The 14014-nt window shown below is 32.4% G+C and overlaps 1 protein-coding gene across 1 annotated transcript in view; it reads right to left on the bottom strand.

Annotated features, from left to right (window-relative positions):
* The window catches only part of LOC106476836 (allatostatins-like), a 15866-nt gene extending 4001 nt beyond the window's left edge, over positions 1–11865 (bottom strand). Inside the window, exon 1 of the mRNA XM_013937459.2 lies at positions 11781–11865. The gene's annotated coding sequence lies outside the window, so the exon portion shown is untranslated. The remainder of the gene's footprint in view (positions 1–11780) is intronic.
* Between the last annotated feature and the right edge of the window lie 2149 nt (positions 11866–14014).

Here is a 14014-nt window from a genome sequence, read left to right on the forward strand (position 1 = left end):
AATTCATTAAATCATATATAATTAAATCGTCATAAAAAAGGATGCTTAACATTAATTCATCAAAACATTTATAATTAAATCTAGTCCTAAAAAGAACATTACATGTCCTTACCATTTAGTTAGTCATACAAGGACAATAAAATAATTAAAACTTACTCAATAAAGTTATTAAAGATTTTCAGTACTAATTTATCAGTTAATTACATTTCCTGTCGTAAGAGGACTAGATATAGGTCAATCTGACGCATACAATACATGACTATAAGTTTCAATCTCCTAAAATGAGCGATATCATACAATAATTAAAACTTATACTTTTACTAATTTCACTTCATATAACATTTTACATCGTCAATAAAAAGTTTATTATGCAATAACACTTTTACTACAACAAAATAATTTACACATGTTACTTTATTTTACACAAGTTTTTACAAAGGTGGACTTTCACATATGTATATAGTTAATTACCATTATTTTAATGGAAGGACTTCAATAAATATGCTGTGACAGTACTTACACATGTCATAAATGTCTAGATTCAATTATGTTATATCCATTATTTTGCATATTTTGACATCTATACTAAAAGTAATAAATGAATGAGTTACTTTTTATCCACCCATTTTCTATACAGGCATTGATCATTGACAAACACACCTCGAAACGTACACAAATCTTGTGAAAGTATGGAATACATAACTTATTTGAATGTTCTGTAGGACACTTAATGTTTCGTTTTCACAAATCATACAGATTAGCAGACCTTCTAGTCTTTCAGTGCTAAATTGGGTACGGCAAATGCAGAAAACCCATCGTGTAGCTTTGTACCAAATTCAAACCCTCTCTCCGTATTTCAGATCAAATGGTTCTTCCTGCTTCCGGCAAAAAGATAGACGCATTCTATCTTTGGCTGGGAGAAGACATTGGAATGGTTAGAGCCAGAATGTAAGAGAAAAAAAGTGGTAGGTCATTTGGTGATGCCAACAAGAAAAAGAAAGTGCAGATTTCCTAGATTTCGAGATCTTTCCTTCCAGACTTTCAAAATGACTGGGTCCGTAAAGATTCAACTCAAGAGTAAAGGTGTCGTCCATTTTTCTAGGCAGGCACGCACATTTATTTTTTGTGTGTTTTTATAATAAAGATTGTTTTCACTGTTCTTAAAACCTGTCCAATCTAGTTAGTTCTTATATAACTTACAATTTCAGTTGAGTTGACTGTGTTACGTTTTAGAATTTCAAATAATCTGAAATTGAGTTAAATGATACTTTAAATTTAGTATTAAAATTGTACTTTGGATTTAGCAGTTAAGTAAAAGCCAACGAGATTGATACACACAGTTTTTAAACACAAATACGTTTTAGTATACACACAACAGTTCAACTTACAATACAAGTTATTACAAATACAAACAATGATTTATAAACAAAAGTTTCACAATCTTACAAGCAATATAAAGTTTTTTTCTAGTCTGGAACTTCTTCGATATCTTACCAAGGTTCACGATGAGCGAGTTGATGTAGGTATAATTCACTTCACAGGAAGCTAGCTAGTTTTGTCCTTCGTTATTTACCAGCCACACACACCGGGTTTTCCACGATGAATTTATATAATGTTTTCGTACAAATACTAATGTCCAATGAGAATCCACTGAAGTTAAATGATTTGTAATGCTCGAGCTTTGTAAAGGTTCCTGGTGAAATATCTGTAGTTTACCCAATTGATAAGCGTTATGACAATCACAGATATAGCTTCCAAAGTTTTATAGCACACTGACTATAGCAAACTGATAATAGATACTCTCGTTTTTGGCGCGTCGCGTTGGTTATATTTGTAGGCGTGTGGAGACTTTATCGAATTTTCGGTTTTACATAACAATACTGAGCTACATTTAAGCATTTACGTACATACATATATTGTTGATTCTTGCTCTCGAATATCTTCTACAACTTTGGAGAATAGGCGGGAGTTTTGCAATAAATATTTAACACTATAAGCTATGCATGCTTTTAAATATAAACTTAATCTAAACAAACGTTGATATTAAAATAAATATATAACAATAAATTCGTTACAACTGATTTAGGTAGCTTAAAATTTCCTGCTCGACTCTGATCTTATTAGCTGTTCTATCCTATACTTTAAGAGGAATAATGCAAAAAATACATTTTTTAGTACGTTATGCTTAAACAAATTTGATTATGTAAATCAGCAATCCACGTGAAAACCACATCAGATATAAAATCGGGTGGAATGCGATGTATCTGAATTACATTTAGACATTGCTGACGTTACGTAGGTAATGTGATGCCACCAAAAATTCATCGCTTTTGGGAAGGGTATGTAACAGCCCTTTACAATGCACAATATTTACACACTCAAATCTTAAAAATGTTTGCAAATTAGAGAATTGAATTTCCAAGACGGAGATAACCCTTGGTATAGGAAAACAAAGGCATATAGATGAATATGTGAAAACCAGGACCATCCAGAAAGAGGCCCAAAACAAGTAACACATACGTGGTAAGCAGAGTGCAACGTTTAACAGGTTAAAATCTACAAATACAAAGGTCAATGGCAAAAGCCGACTAGGTACTCCAGGAAACAGTACCTAACATAATAAAAGAGGATCTCCGCCTTGAAAAGTGAAACAAGTTACATGTACACAAGTTGCTTCTACGACATGTCTGTCACCTGTCGCATACCTCAAACAGCTGGAGAATGAAATGTGTATTTGTGCTATTCTGTACGACATACTGGTAAGTCACTAGATGCAGCGTCTATGTATTTCTGTGTGATCACATTGTTGAAAAAAAAACATTGAAAATCGTCGTCCTCGTACACCAGATGGATTATGAAAAGTCTCCAAGAAGGAGTGGTGTATTTTGGAAATTACAGCCTTACGACAAAGCATCTAGCAATGAAATTACGCAACAGTATTATTATCAAGACTAGACGTGGCGACGTGGACTGTAATGACGTGGTGAGACTCTAAAATTGTTTTAATATAACGTACTCAACCTCCGTGTACCAACCAGCTCGTTAATTTATGTAATTTCTAGTTCTGCCAGTTTTGGAAAAATATTGTCACAGTTTATTCATTTTGTATCTAATGAAGTTTTTCATACATTATTGGAACAATGGTAAAAGAATAAAGAGATTCCCTGTAATGTTAAGTTTCTAGTACCCTCAGTAGTTCCCGTGATATCCATAAACATGTCTCGCACCATCATCTGTGGGTGAAAGTGATAGCCAATCCTATAATTTCGTTCAAAATGCCAGATAAAGCTATATATAATTATGAAATAGAAGCAGTAAAAAATTATAGCATTCATTCAGAGTAATTAAAGACCAGCAGTAACTATTCGTCCTCTCTACTGTTAACGTTATAGCTACTAACAAGGTACTAAGAATTCAGGCTTAAAAGGTTATCTGAGCTGTATTACATGATCCATTCGTCTGATGCAAAGGTGCTTGTGCTACGTGCGGCATTACACGTCACTTCTATTTGACCTCGGCATCACGTATTTTACTATCGCCTTCCTTGTTCAGGAACCGTCCTTAGCGGCATTAAATTAAGTCGTAAAACAGAAATAGGTGTAAAAATTCGAAGCATTCGTCTGATTGTTATACATTTTCAACTCGAGATTTTAGTGTTTTTGTGAGTTTCTATACAAAGTTTATAGAAATTGGTTCAGTTCGTTCCTCCGAACAACTTGTGACTCAAGACGGACAAATAAAATAGTCTATGTGTTTCCTAAAACAAATATCGGTTTCCGAAAGGTTCAAAAGCAAAACAAAGTTATTTTGCCTATTTTATATATTTAATTGAGCGTTGTATTCATTATCGTTAAGTTTTAATCAAAGCAGGCTATCTACATAGATTAATAATGAGTCAATACAGGTATAGAAAGCAATACAAATTGACAGGGCCTGAAGCCCGGGGACCCAGATATAGGATAGCTTAATAATTATATATATATATATATATACACACACACACACACACACATATACAATAATTTATTACACAATATATAAAAAGTAGCGTGTGATATTGTGGATCAGGCTAGTTTACTTTATTCTGTTGACGTTATTAACCTCTACAATTCACTATATCATACATGGTGAGTTCATGATGTGAGAAAAACACGTAAGTTCAAGAAGTCTTGATAAAAATGAATAAAACCCCTATAACCCGAGCGCTTTCGACAGGTGGACCTTTCTTCTTCAGTTTGCCCCTGAAGAAGAAAGGTCCACCTTTCGAAAGCGCTCGGGTTATAGGGTTTTTATTCATTTCTATGAAGACTACTTGAACCTACGTGTTTTTCTAACACCATGAATATATGTTAATAATAATGCTGATGAGGGAGTAAAATTGAAAACATAAGTAGGAACATCTAAAGATAAACGTCTCCCGGAATTTAAATCCGGGGTTCGACTTCTCGCGGGGAACAGAGGGAAGATAGCCCAACGTGTGGATTTGCATTAAATGTAGCAAGAAAGTTTCCAAAAATATACAAGAAATAGCAAACGTTAACTTAAAAATAAAATATTCAATTTCTTATTCCTATCAAAGTTTCAAGTTGAAAAGTCTTCCACAGCCACAAATGAGGGCTTAAGTATTTACACAAAGCTATTTGTTCAACAGATGTGAGAAATATCCCTCTCCTTGTTTCGTTCTATGATTAAGGTGATCGATTAAGAGAATGAAGTATTCTTTGTTCGAAGAATACTAGAAATTTTTGAGAGTTGTATTCACTATCATCCTCCCCTTACATCTTTTTAATGCTTGGAATTAAGGGTATTCAGAGAGTCTCATCATGGACGTACTGCTACCTACTAAAAACTAACAATAATGTCTTCAGAAAATATAATCGCAACATGAATATACCAATTACTCTACTTTTCATTTTTCAACACGATGTAATACATTTTAGTCTCCTCCTTGACAAGCTCGTCTATGAAGTCTTCTGAAAGAACGCCAATAAAATTAAAGCTGAAACGAAATTTTCAAAAGAAAAATGTCTTCCCTCATCATTTTAATGATACAGTAAACAAAATAACTTTGTAAGTTTGATGAATTACTAATTATGTAGAAACGTTAATGAATCTTCTATAAATGCGTTAAGGAAGAGGAATCTGTTAGGAATAAGCTTTATGTTGTAGCTAACACAAGTCAATAATGTTGACAGAAAAATCTCATTTTTACTCTTTGTGCTTTATTAGTTGTAATGTATCGTGTCAAGTTTCTTTTCTTTTCACATTTTTCCATTAGAAGAAAACAATATAATGATCCTTGCATAATCACGTCTGCACTTCTTCATTAAAGAATCAATAGTCTGTAGTTATTATTTTCTTGTAGGTTTAGCTAATGTCTTGAAATGACGGGAAATACCTGATGTGTTCCTGTTTTTTATAGTATAATATTTTAGTTTCAGATTTGTGAGCTACGTTTCTCTAGAGCTTAGCTCTGTACATGATTAATGTTGTGTTGAAAATAATTATACATTGGAGAAAAGCGTCTTTACAGATTTTTATACCCTTACCGCAAGACTAGTTTTTCACCTTTTACTACAGGTGGATCTTTAGGAAATTAAACTCTGTACATGATTAATGTTGTGTTGAAAATAATTAATTACACATCATCACAATAGCCATGATTGGAAGGATTTATTTTTGGATAGCAACAGGTATAATGTACAACTGAGTTTATGTGATGTATCCAAGTGAATCATCTTTTTTATAATTTTCCTAAGAATTCTTAAAATATAAATTTAAAACATATAACATAGTTTTAAGCCTCTTTTCATACTTTTGTTAAGCTTTGTCACTTACAGAAGCTTCTCGTACTTTTTGTGTTATCTTGAGATTCTTTTTGTCATTATATCCGAAAGTATACAAGTATATTTAAATCATTACATATAAGCACGTAAGCAAAGGAAAAATAAAATAAAACACAATAGAAATATGCCTTTGTAAACTTCATAATATAAATCATACCACGATAATGCTTATTTTTATTAATGCATTCATGACAGTGTATGTCTTAGTTGTAAGTCTGTAGGCTTATAACGCTAAAAATCGGGTAATGAGCACAGCACAACACAGATCGTCTATTATGTAACTTTATGTTCAACGGCCACCAAACAAACACTAAAATGTTTGTATGGATTTACTATTTAAAACCAAAGCCTTTCATAACTTAAACATTAACACAAGTTTTTATGTTGGTTTTGTTTATACATATAATGAAAAAAAAAGATTTAAAGCCATATAATTTTACATCTAGGTTTAACTGCAAAGCTTTTTTTTTCTATAAAATACTACAGAAATGTGCATGTATACAAAATTTACTCAATGTTGTCTTCGAACGCATAAATATCATCTGGACAACTTTCCATGTCCTCGATCTTGTTGGACTTGAGTTAACATAGCTGTAAACTACAGTACTCAGGTGATTATAATATGGATTTTTTGTTACTAAAATAAAAAAATATGCTTCATAATTCAAAGAATGATAAATATTGTTCGCCATTTTTCTAATATTTGTGCCCCCAGTGGCACAGCGGAATGTCTGCGGACTTACAACGCTGGAATCGGGTTTCGATACTCGTGGTTGGCAGGGCACAGATAGCCCATTGTGTTGCTATGTGCTTAACTTCAAACAAACAAACAAACTAATATTTGTGTAGTTTATCAACTAGCTGTCTAAGGCATGTAAGAAACGTAAGCAGATGTTAAGTTAGCTTGCTTATAGATACAGTTTGCATCAACTTTTGTCAGTTTTAAGAATACAAGATACTAATCTTCATCTGAAAATTATCTTCACAATAAAGTTACATTTCATTATCTTTTGAACGCAAGCAGCTTTAAAATATTTTTTTCCTTTGTAATGTATTAGATTTTCTTAGGACTTACATTTTTATGTGCAGTAAGGAGTTTATAATGTGCAGTGAGGAGTTTGTAAGTTTAGAGATTGCTGCTTATATTTTATTTTAGATTGACAAGTAACTGGACAAGTAACTAAACTCCAAACTGTCTAAAAACATCCAACTGGCCTGAATATGCAAAATTTATAAAATGTGTTTAACTTAGAGAAGTGTGATGTTAATGTCCTTAAGTAACTAAATAATAATTTGTCTGTTCAGAAATAATAGAATGTGAAATTGATAGAATTATGTGAAACACAAAGATAAAATTAATGAATGTGCACATATAAAAGATAAACCGTCTTAATAATTAAAATAATATTTGTAACATAATTAATGTAATCATGTTATCGTTGATTTCCTTCTATACTAATATTTGATCTCACATTTACAACAAAAATCAACTAGCTTAAAAATATTTATGCAATTTAGCATTTATCATAACAAATGTGATTTTCGTATCATGTACGCATTTGGAAAAACATCAATTAATTATTAATTATTCCTAAACACATTAACTTTGTTGTGTCAACAAGAAACTTGTTTGCTATAATTGGAATGTAAACTTAGTATAGTATTATGTTATATAATCTGTCATGCAATTTTTCATTTTCATCAGATCAAAAATGCAGAAATATAAGTTCCAAATGATCTCCGTTCAACAATAATATTAAACAATTAGCATCTAGGAATAGTTAAACACAGATGTAATACTGTAACGTTTCACATTATAAAGAAGTAACAGAAACACATGGAATTGCATAACAACTCAAAATGTTCTTAGTACGAGCAAATAGTTGTTGTTGTTATTTGACGTTAAGAACAAAGCTACACAACGGGCTAATTGTGTTCTGCCCAACATGGGTATCAAAACCCGGTTTCTAGCGTGTAAGTCCGCGGACACGGTGATGTGCCACTAGGGAGCACGAGCAAATAGAAATACCGTTATGGAGTAAATATTTTTTATTATGTCATTTGTTACTTAATTAAATATTTTTAAGCAGGAGCTAACAAATATACGGTGTCAAACCTGTAACATTTGTTACTTCTTTTGGACACCAATATATCTAGGTATTCTTTTTTTAAAACAATTCTAAAAAAAATAAGTTTATTGTCTTTTATAGTTCTGCGTGTACTGATCGATTAGTAAATAGTTTTAGAGTTTTGTATTTCCGGTAACAACTTGGTTGTTACTAGAGGGTAGTTTTTGTTTCACTGCATCTTAGAAACAACAGACCTTTGGAGTACATAAATAGTCTGCAAGTTTTTCTAGTTTATATTCTGAGAAACATGGTTGTATTCAAGTCATGCCAGTCGTGTCATGATATAGTGATTTCAACAAGTGTAACTTCTTCACTCTCATTACATTGCATATGTATCGTATTCTATATTGTGGCAACTGTTTGGAGGTCGAAGTCTTTTAGTGACTTTTGATTATATATAGTCGTAAGTTGACTTAATGAAACGTGTTATGATACACACTACAAGTCGTTACCATTGTTTCACTCAAACCTATACAAAATGCTTTCTTTTTCCTACAAACTTTGTTTATATATTGTCATACGTGGAAATAGGTGAGGAGGTAATTTGATTCTGTTATTGACGTGAGCGAAGTACTATTTTGTTGTAAAATGTTCTATCTTTCAATAGTTGACCTGACTCGAAAAGCAAATATTAAACCTCGACTTGACGAAACCTAAACAATAAAAACGTAGCTGAATGTGGTCATGTGATATTATTAGTATTTTACACACTATACGGTTTTTGTAGCACCTGCAATACGGGAGTTAGGTAATCTATTTAAACAAGGGCTCTTAAAAGTGCACGAAAGCTTATAGATAATAAAAAATTAATTGTGGAAGTTGACTGAAGAGTTTCGTATAAGCAACAGCTGGCTTTCTTATCTAGAGTAAATCAGAGTAAACCTGTTTTCTTATATAACACACAAGTGCTTCATATAAAATGTTTCATTCAGACTTATCGTGTGTACACTTTTTCATTAGTTTCTTACCTTAGTAATGAATATATCATAGTTTTTCTTGTTGCAAGTAAGAACTTGCAAAAACTACTTAAGGTAAGGTTGTCATGATTAGTAAACTATGAACGATCACCTAAGACTAATTATTAAGTAATTTTTTAGTAATTAGTAATTACTAATTAGTTTTCATTCTACGTTTTGGTTGCTGATCAATCTGCTTTCGTTTTCAGGCAAACAGCTTATGGACTTAGAAAAACGTAAATGCAAATTCGCTAAAATAGATAACCATTTCAGTCTCCTCCATAAATCCTTCATAAACATAAACAACGTAACGTAATTTCTAAAGGCCCTATAGTTAAATTACGTATCAACAAATCAAAGACCAACTCAAAAACTTAATAATACCTTGATCCTAGATAGGACCAAATATCACCATATAAATAAACAAACAAACAAAACAACCTCTATTTAGGTACACACAGCTATTCAAACTTCATACCAACAACACACATGTTCTTAGGAAAGTTACCTAAATATATAACTTTTAAGGAATGTACCCAATTAAAAATCTCCATAATAATAGGGCTCGCAACCCTTGTTCCAGCTTGAAGGTAATGCTACAAACAACAACAAGGATTAGCTACGGGTTTAGATCTATCATCAGTATTCAGTAACATTTACATGGAACATTTTGAAAATAACACCCTCAAACAGAACTTTGCTTAGACATGACCACACACTAACGACAATATTGAAGAATTCATGAATCACTTGAACAAACTTTCAGTGAAACAATACATAAAAGAAATAGAATATTTTAACAAACTCCCATTGGAGGTTGGGTGTTTTCTAACTGTGTTTAATTGTGATCTTATTGAGATGTGGTTCTATCTTTGAGATGTTTACAATATTTCTTTTGTTGCAGAGATACCTTTGACATAAAGTATGTTGTTGTATATATTTAATTTGTTTCCTGCTTATTCTTGGTACTTAATTTCTTTATTTTTTTTCTTATCACGTTTTCCAGTGTCCATTGTCTGTAGTGATTTGTTTTTGTTACTTGTTCTTGTCATCTTCAGTATAACAAAGCTTTTTCATTCTTGAAATACGGAAGTATATGACACTCATCTTTAAACTGTCGAGATAATTTAATTTAGGGTTGAGGTATTTACCATATCTGTGGGTTTTCTGTAAACACCTGTGGTATACGAGTTATATTATAGGATCGCAGTTAGAACACACCCAACCTGCTATAGGATCGCAGTTAGAACACATCAAACCTCTTAAATACCCGTTAGAGAGAAAGAGCAACACCCTTAGTGAATGGGAACTCCAACACAATGGAAAAACAAAAAGTCCAAAACACGTCTGAACTCAGAAGCATAATATTAGTGTTATTTCAATTCATTACATTGTCTTCTTTTCATTGTTATTTGATCTTTGAACAAGAAAATGAAAGGTAAAAATAGCCTTCTAACATCCACCTTACTAATAACACAGCCAATCTAACATAGAAGTAAAATATATGGATACCTGGCTTGACACATTCAGTTAAAATTAGCTGATTAAAATTAAAGTTGGGAGATCCTAGATGATTATACAAAACACACCAGCCTTTCTATCAAGAAATCCAGGTTTGGATCGATTTTAGAAACAGTCCTACTAAGGACTTCCCTATAGATGGCAGCAAAACAGCAACTACAACATAAAATTAAAACTAATTAGTAAATTAATAAAACAAATGAAATTTCGCTTATTGAATATGCTATTAACCACGAAAACCACCGCAACTGTACTTTGTAACATCTATAACACTGTAGTGCTTGTTTGTTTAACCTATGGTGATCGTATATTCTATTAACCACGAAAACCATCACAACAGCTGTTTGTAACATCTATATAATTTTTCCGTAACCTAATGGACCTTCATAATGGATTATTTTAGCACTGATTTCAAAATGGTACATCAATATTCGACTTTTAAGATACATATTCTTTGACTATAATAATCTGCATATACGAATTTGAATAAATTGATTACAATTTGTACAATACTTTCTAAACTTTCTGACTTCACGCATACTGATTATTTTAGTGGTAGCAAAGGGATCGAGATTTGATTTTTCAATATTTTGAGAGAAACCGACTGTAACGTGCCCTCAATCAGAAGTTCTGAGGTTCGAGCTCTTTCAGCTATGGGTGCATTATAAAAGTCAAAGTTGATCTCAAAATTCTGTAAATAAAAAAGTGGTTTGGGGACCTCTGGGGCTCTGTGACCTTTTCAGGGGGTTCCGCGATGATGAAGAACAAGTTTATATTATTATAGTTTGAAAATCGATACTATTTCTAATTACAATGAAATAATTTGTAACTGAAGCTTTCATTCATTTACCTACTAATTTATGTCAGTGCTGCTTTGATATACCATAAAATTAGCTTCGGCAGAGGGGCATTTCTGAGTAAGAAGATTTGTGAGATCGTCTTTGGTATGTGAAGACGATCATGACGAAAAATAAAATTACTGAGTTAAGAGTCGCCGTGTAGACGGCTGGTGATGCTGAATTACAAATGGCATAGTTTTGGGTATCAAGCTAATTATTTGTTAAAAAATTCTACGAACCGAGTAGCTGACTCACAAACTTAGTAGTATTAGACCGTTATTCTTACAAACTTGTAATGAACATGATTGACCTGTAAACGAAAGTTTTCATTGCTGATTATCTAACTTGCAAAAATAAAAAAAAACAATATCGTACATTATATTTAAGATCCTTTACCAGCACTTGTTCTTCAAAAATATTAAGCCTACTGTTTCTAATTTTTGTACTTTGAAATTTTCATAACATCTTGAAAGTGAACATTCAACAGACCTGTTCTCAGCTTCACTTGTTGCTAGCTTGATATGGCCCAGTTTCTGGGACTCTACGTCTTCGATGTCTACAGGTTTAGTGTGCTCCAGAACTGTTTGACAATCCAATTGCGCAAGCTTTTAAAGTTTATGCTGAAAGTCAGTGGGCGAGTTTTCCTGACGTCACGAGCACTTCAGCCAATGAAAGAAGTAATACAAGTTTAACCAAATATTTTAGAGAAATATGTAGGCGTCTAAGTGTCAACGGAATGATATCCAGACATCAGATTATATTTATTAGGTAAATGTATCTCATGTTGGTGTAAATATTTTATTTCTATTTCAATACACCTCGAACAAATATGACTTTAAACATTTCAATGATAATCTGCTTGTTATTTAATAAACCAGTAACAGATTGCTCACAGTTTAGTATCTCTTATGTTTCCAAAGTGTAAGAGACATTTGAAAAGATAGCATTAACGCATGATTTTCAACACGATTGTTCTTTTAACAGGTCTTCATCTTCACTTCTTATTAAGGCTTTCATTGGTTTCTATTTGAACGAAGCCAACATAAAGTATAGTTACATATTTAACAATGACTATTAAGCTACAAAAATATTATCTAATTTACAAGCGTCTCAAGAATAATTCCTTCAGGATTTGAAAATTGTTAAACAACATGAGTGACGTCGGATTTTTTGTGTGTGATTTTATAGGATTAGCAAAGCGTTTACTGAGTAAGTTAACGTGACTGACTGTATGTTTAATAACGCTTGGAGATGGTTTAGATGGGTAATGAAGAAAACTTTAATATAAGTTTAACATAACAGCAAATGTACAATGTTTCGACAAGGTTTTATCTTCATCAGGTACATGGAGTTTACACTGACACAGATATATATATATATATATATGTACATTTTACCCATTCAAGCCGTCTCCAAGCATTATTAGTCTCAAAGTGGGTTCTTCGTCATCGAATTTGACTATATGTTTGCTGTGTAAAATAACCCAACTAATAAATTATTTGTTGAGTAAACTAACATAACCTATCATATGGTTCCTGTGTAAAATAACCCACCTAGTAAATCATTTGTTGAGTAAACTAACATAACCTATCATATGGTTGCTGTATAAGGTAACCCAACTAGTAATTTATTTGCTGAGTAAGTTAACATTACTAGCTATATGTTTGCTGTGTAAGATAACCCAACTAGTAAATTATTTGTTGAGTAAACTAACATAACCTATCATATGGTTGCTGTGTAAAATAACCCACAGGTGAATTATTTGTTGAATAAACTAACATAGCCGGTCATATGTTCGACTGGTGAGTTTCTTGTGTGTTTACTTACGTGGTGGTCTTGCAAACTATTCTACAGCTGTCAGTCAGGTCATCACATATTATAGTGATACTTGTGACAAAGAGAAACTAAGTAATGTTATAAAACAATAAGTAAAAAGGTCAGTTTTCTTCCTACATAAGAGAGTTGACATCAGGGAGTGCTGTGGCCTCGAATAATGGATGTAGGTAACTTTCTAGCCCATATGCTGACAGTAAGAGCTGATTATAGCCCACACCTTGTGTAAGTGCTGCAGAGGTATGCCACGAATGCTGCCTCATTATTGATCCTGCAATAAAGCCCCTCCCGTATGTTTGTCCAGACCATTCCAAATATAAATACTGACTTTATAGCCATCTCGCATGTGAAACATTTAACAAATATGGGAGGACGAGGACTGAGAAGGTGTTTGAAGGAAGTTTATTCGTAAATGATCCTTTTAGAATGGATAAGTGATCAGGAATATGTTAATTGTATATAGCTGAATGAAGTTTAAGGTCTTAGTATCTATCTTTAATATCCCTATAAACAGAATAAAAAATCTTTGACAGGGTAGTACGTTATCTGAGTGATATCCCCAGAAACGGTGAAAATCAAGTTTCAGTGAAGTTTTATTGATGAGGAGTAGGAACCTGATGCTCACAGATACCTTTTCTAGTAAGTTCTTGCATCATTGAATAAGTTTATGTAGTGAAAACAGAATGGATGCTAAAGGTCCCAGAGTGAACTCAGCCAAAACCAGAGGACTTCTGAAGTATCTATTGAAAGGAAGGAAATGAAACATTTAGAAGCTGGTGCAGGATAGTGACTATGTTCTTACCAACTAGATCTTGGACATATATATTTAACCGATTAAAAATTGAAATAAAATGATCTTCAAAGTAAAATAAGTAATGACTTGTTGCATT

The sequence above is a fragment of the Limulus polyphemus genome, unplaced genomic scaffold, assembly GCF_000517525.1.
Source record: "Limulus polyphemus unplaced genomic scaffold, Limulus_polyphemus-2.1.2 Scaffold159, whole genome shotgun sequence".
Classification (NCBI taxonomy): domain Eukaryota; kingdom Metazoa; phylum Arthropoda; class Merostomata; order Xiphosura; family Limulidae; genus Limulus; species Limulus polyphemus.